Below are 6,000 nucleotides of genomic sequence, written 5' to 3'. Positions count from 1 at the left end.
AACAACAGCAAGAGAGCCACCACTGTCTCCCAGCTGTGAGTGGCAGGTGCGGGTCTGATTGTTCTGCACCTTTGACATCGCTCGCTGTTGTCTATTGGACGGACAACAACGTTCGAAAGGGGGGATATTTGTAGCGTCTGGACCAATCAGACACACAATATATATTTTGTTAGTTATATTTAACAAATACTCTGTAACACCCCTCAGTTAACAAGCCATATGAGGGCCTATGGACCCTTCCCCCGAAATGCGTCTTAACACCTCAGAAAGGCAGAACAGGCCTCTGATTCCATGGCAACCAATGCTGATATCACTGGTTTTATTGCCCAAAGGAATGTGGGTAGAGAAACTTACTCATTTTCCTCATAGGAAAGACACATAATGCCAAGAGAAATGGACTGTTCTCTAATTAATTCATAGGAAAACCTTTTTTTGTTCCTTCAGGTCATTGTGTATGTTGTTATTGTCCTTGTATGTTGTCTTTTAATAAATATAATTACCAAATTACCATGCCCTCACAAAGGGTTGTAAAACCCTCCAGTAATTGCAACCTCCCGCTTGGGATTTCAGCCTTTCTCATTGGACAAGCCCATCTTGAGAGGCGTGAATCTTCTCAGACCTTAAAGGCCTCCAGTCTACGGTTCTGTTAGATTCTGAGAAGATGTGAGCTAGAATGCTCCTAAGGACACCCTAAGTTCACGCCAGGCCTCGGGCCTTGACTTTCCATTCACCAAGATCATCTGACTCAAACTGGTTCTTTTCCATCAACCAACTTCAGCAAAGTTAATTAATTATAACTAATTATGATTAATTATTCCTATTTCCCCTTTGAGCTGATTCGCTACATAACCAATCACACACGTTTCTGTTGAGTTTATCAATGCAATGCCCAATCAGAGGCGTTTTGATGTGTCACCGCGGAGAACGCCGGAGTTCTGAAGTTAACATTCTCTTCTATTCTGAAATTAACATTATGTTATTTTCTTTTCTGCTTTATTCTAAAGTGAATGTTCTGTTCTTAACATTCTATATTCTGAAATCTGTTCTGGAGTTAACTTTCTGTCCTGTTCTGTTTAGAAATTAATGTTCTGTTTTGTTCTGTTTTATTCTGAAGTTAACATTTTTTTCTGTTCCATTTAAAAGTTAACATTATGTTCTGTTCTATTGTGAAGTTTACATTCTGTTTGGTTCTGTTCTTAAAATTAACATTATGTTCTGTTCTGATATTAAGTTTTCTCTCACTTCTATTCTGAAATTAACATTCTATTCTGTTTTCTTCTGAAGTAATTTTTTGTTATGTTCTGAAGTTAACATTCTATTCTGGGATGCCTCTTCTGTAATACAAGAGCTCATCCTTGTAATGTTCTTTGCTTGCATGGATTTCCTTTGCTCTCACACAAAACTGGATGCACACTCTCAAATACTGTACAAGGCGCTCACTTACAAATTATCTCCGCTCTCACTTAGGCCGAATCCCAATTCTACCCCTTAGCCCCTTTCTGTCTCGATTCTCTTTTGGTTGGATGGGGTAGTGGTAAGGAGAAGGGCCAGATAGCCCTTCAAATGAAGATTTTTCGGGACCACACTTCAAACGAAGGGGTATGAATTATTTCAGTGCAAACCGGCTTCAGTGGCAACATGGCTGCCCGAGCGAACAAAAAGACCCATAAATGTAAGCATTTTTGGCATTAATAAAGATTTTAACTAAAAGTAATCATTTGTTTTATGTTACATTCAATCGTGAGTTCATATTTACGGTCATGTTACTCAAAGAAATGTTTGCAAAAATCGCTAAAGTTTGCTAATGTCATATCATTACAGACTGCACGATAGTGCTACAACATATTTTCATGTCTGATCAGGGCGATAACCACCGTAGAACCATTTTCTCAAATATTGCCAATTCGAGAGAGAGAGAGAGAGAGAGAGAGAGACAGAGAGAGAGAGAGAGAGAAAAGTTGCGTGTATGTGCGTTTCTCTTTTTAGAGTGAGTTTACTTGAAAAACAGCGATTTTATCCTCTCGTTGCTGGAAAATATAATGTAGCGATTCAGTATTTAAACTGTTGTTAATTAAAGACATGGGGCAGCGTTGACAAGTTTCTTTGCTCCTGGATGTGTGAGCTGCGCGATATCTGATGTGTGTGTGAGTGCGTGCGTGCGTGCGTGTGTGTGTCAGTAAGCAGCGCATTAATATAGAACGGTAATTAAAGGCTCTAATGCACAGCAGCACACCAGTATAGGTGTGTGTATTGTAGGAGCTAGACAACATATGATGACGTGTGACAGTATAGTAGTGGTGTCCCAATACTTAGGGGAATATTTTCACCCCTACCCCTTGACACTCTGTTTCAAGGGACAAGGGGAAGGGGAAAGGGGAGGTGTAGGGGAAGGGGAAGGGGTATAAAATAGAATTGATATTGGGCCTTAAAGTCTGTGTGAGCAGACCAATATTATAAACTTTTCTCTAGCATCATCTTCTCAAAGCAATAAAATAAATTAAACTTAAGTAACAGAAAAAAATAAATGACTGCAGAAAATATAGAATATAGCACTTGTAGCAGGGATGCGCATGTATTCTTTGCCAGGCTGGACACTCATGGAGAATTGACCTGGTGCTGCTTCCATCATTCCAGGAGGTTTGACCTCACCATCAACTTAAACTGTCAAATAGTTGTTAAGCTCCATTTCAATGGACTCTCTCTCTTTCTCTGATTGAGGGACAGCTTGCCATTGGCATAAAGCAATTCAGAAGATGCTGCTTTTCTTCTGTTTCTTAGGAAGTTCTGCTCTCTAGCATCTTCGACTGGTCGTAATGAGACTTCTCAACAGACTTTCTTTGTTCAGCTTCAAGACTCTCCATTCCTGGTGCAAATCGATCACTCTATTCTCATCTCCCGACTGGAAAATCTTTTAGGCATTCAGGGTACCATTTTGAATTGGTTCCAGTCTTTTTTAACTAATAGGATGTTCTCTGTCTGTATTGGAAAACACTCTTCCTCAGTTGTACATCTTTCTTGTGGTGTTCCGCAGGGATCTATTCTGGCTCCAACACTGTTCTCCTTATACTTGCTGCCATTGGGTTCCATCTTTTCCAAATATGGAGTATCTTTCCACCTATATGCAGATGACACCCAATTATACCTTCCTTTTAAACATAATGATTCAAGTTCCATAGAGGTTCTGCTAGCTTGTTTACATGAAGTTAAAATTTGGCTTACACAGAATTTCTTAGCCTTAAATGAGAATAAAACCGAAGTTATGCTGTTTGGTCCAAGTGATTCCTATGATTTTGGTGATCTGGACCTTGGCGACTTAAGCTCTCATGTTACTCCATGTGCGAAAAATTTAGGTGTGTTGTTTGATTCAGGTCTCAAGTTCGATAAACAAATTAATTCTGTTGTTAAATCCTGTTTTTATCATTTACGACGTCTCGCAAAAGTCAAACCTGTTCTTTCTTTAAAGAACTTTGAAAAAGTTATCCATGCATTTATTACTTCACGCCTTGATTATTGCAGTTCACTTTATTATGGTGTAAATCATCCATCGGGCATCTTCAAATGGTACAAAATGCTGCAGCCAGGCTGCTGACTGACAGTCGAAAATTTGATCATATCTCTCCCATCTTAACTTCTCTGCATTGGCTACCAGTCAAACTGAGAATAGATTTTAAAATTCTAGTTTTTGTTTTTAAAGCATTACATGGCCTAGCACCAGCGTATCTTTCTGACATTTTACATTATCACAATCCTTCTAGGTCACTTAGATCAGGCAGCCTTGGATTGCTCTCTGTGTGTAGATCGAGGTTAAAACATTGTGGAGACCGAGCTTTTGCGACAGTAGGCCCCAAACTCTGGAACAGCCTACCGGTTTCGATCCGAATGGTGTCATCACTTGCCTCTTTCAAATCAAAACTTAAAACACATTTGCTTAGTGTGGATTTCTAATTTATTATCATTATTATTTTGTTTACATGAAGAGATATATTGAGATATTATCATTTGTATCTTTATTTGACTTCTATTATCTGTACAGCACTTTGGTCAACCCTGGGTTGTTTTTAAATGTGCTTTATAAATAAATAATGAATGAATGAATGAATGAACATTGCCCTTCATGTCCACTCATTCTGTGTTAATGGTTTTAAAGTGAGGGTCAAGAAGGAAGCCCTGTCAAACAGCTCCTGTGTGGATTGGTCTGCCTGTTTCTCATCTTGATCTCCTTGGTGAGCTGAATGTCATCATCCTGTGGATTGAGAACCTGCTCATTTAAAAGATGAAGTATGAAACGCTCGCATGCTCTTCTCCAGACAAGGCATCTGTGAACTCCAAGGACTCAATGCTCTGTTCACAGATTCAAGAACATCCATGTCCTACCATGTTAGAGTCAAATGTCCGGTCTTTTTGTCAGCTTGCAGAACTGTTCGAGCTTTCTTCTGCTCTATGACCCTTTCGATCATTTGTTGCAGAGAGTCCCATCTTGCAAGCCTATAGCTGTTCCTGAGCAATGGCCAGTTCTTGCTGTCTTTTTCAAGTATTTGAGAAGGTACTCGCTGCGCCAACTGCACACATCTCTCTGTTTATATTGAAAGGGGAGAGAGATATGTTTAAACATGCTGAATCAACAGCTGACAATCACACTTCATGAGACAAGTAGCATATATATTTTTAAAATGTTTAAAATATTTATCTCTATAATTATGATTTAATAAGGTTAACCAATGAATAATATTATAGTTAAAAATGTATTACAAAATGATAGATAAAAACAATGAAGATTTATTATCATTTTTATTAGACACTCACCAATGGTTAAATGAAGACGATGGGCAAAACACTGTATCCTCATCCAGTGATTTAATTACAGTGTTTTGATGTTGTTTGTGGCATTATCAGTGGTAACACACTTGATGATCCTCTCGGAAAGTAGGAAGTCTGTAGATGTCTACTGCACAATGTCCAACCTTTGAATTTTCCCTCTGCTTTCTCTATAGGCTACAATCACAGCAACTGAACTTAATTGAAGTGCTTGTGGTTCAGTATCACATACTGTACCTCAGATCAAGTGCTTTGATCAAGTCACAAAACCCAATCATTTCCGCAATGTAAGCTGTTTCTGTGTCTTTACATCTAGCCTATCTTAATGTCCTGTTATTTCCTTCCATGAGCTTTTCTTATATGACGTGCCTGTGGTAAAAGATTGTGCCAAACTAGTTTGAATCTGAGGTGATTGTGTTTTCTTGCTTTAAGCACCAGAGCTTGACAGACCGTTTGATGCAGGGCACATCTTTTGGCTTTCACTTCACTCAATCTCATGTGCAGGAGCGCTGAATGTGAGTTAGTCACAGCCACTTGTGCACATACCACAGAATAGAAAAATCTGTTCTCTACTGTATAGATTAGCTGTATTGAATCTCTGAGTGAAATTGTGGTTGGAAGCAACTTCTCAGTAGTTTTTCAATCAGAAATAAGTAAACAATTTCCTCATGCAACAAGTGAAAATGCAGTTGTTGTTGTTTTTTTTGGCAACAGTTCTTGAGTAGTATATGTGGAATTACATTTGTTTCAATAAAATATATACAGTATATATATAATTATTATAATTTTTTGTAATTATTTGAGGAAATGTTTCAGACTCAGAGGTAAGCCATGGCTCCAAAGCGCTAATTCCGTTTCAGGTTTTAGGACTACAAATTGAACAAAGTATCTCTCTGTTACTCAAGCGTCTTTTCATTGTGAGATTTTTGCAGGTATGAGTTCACCAGATGTTGTAAGGCTGAACTTCAAACAAATGAGCATCAAAGCAGTGTGACTACAGTAGGCTACCAATAAGAGTACAGAAAGTAATTTCTGTTTGAGAGTTTGACGCTGAAGAGGTCTGCCTACTAGAAACCATCAGCTCAGAGACTCTTACATCTCCAGTGATTGTTTGCAGCTGTTTTGCATATATCTACTAATTTACTAACTTTTGTTCAGCATCGGCCACACCATGCCTTATCAATC

Source organism: Sinocyclocheilus grahami, unplaced genomic scaffold (genome assembly GCF_001515645.1).
Source record: "Sinocyclocheilus grahami isolate Dianchi unplaced genomic scaffold, SAMN03320097.WGS_v1.1 scaffold405.1, whole genome shotgun sequence".
Lineage (NCBI taxonomy): Eukaryota > Metazoa > Chordata > Actinopteri > Cypriniformes > Cyprinidae > Sinocyclocheilus > Sinocyclocheilus grahami.
This window is presented reverse-complemented; position numbering follows the sequence as displayed.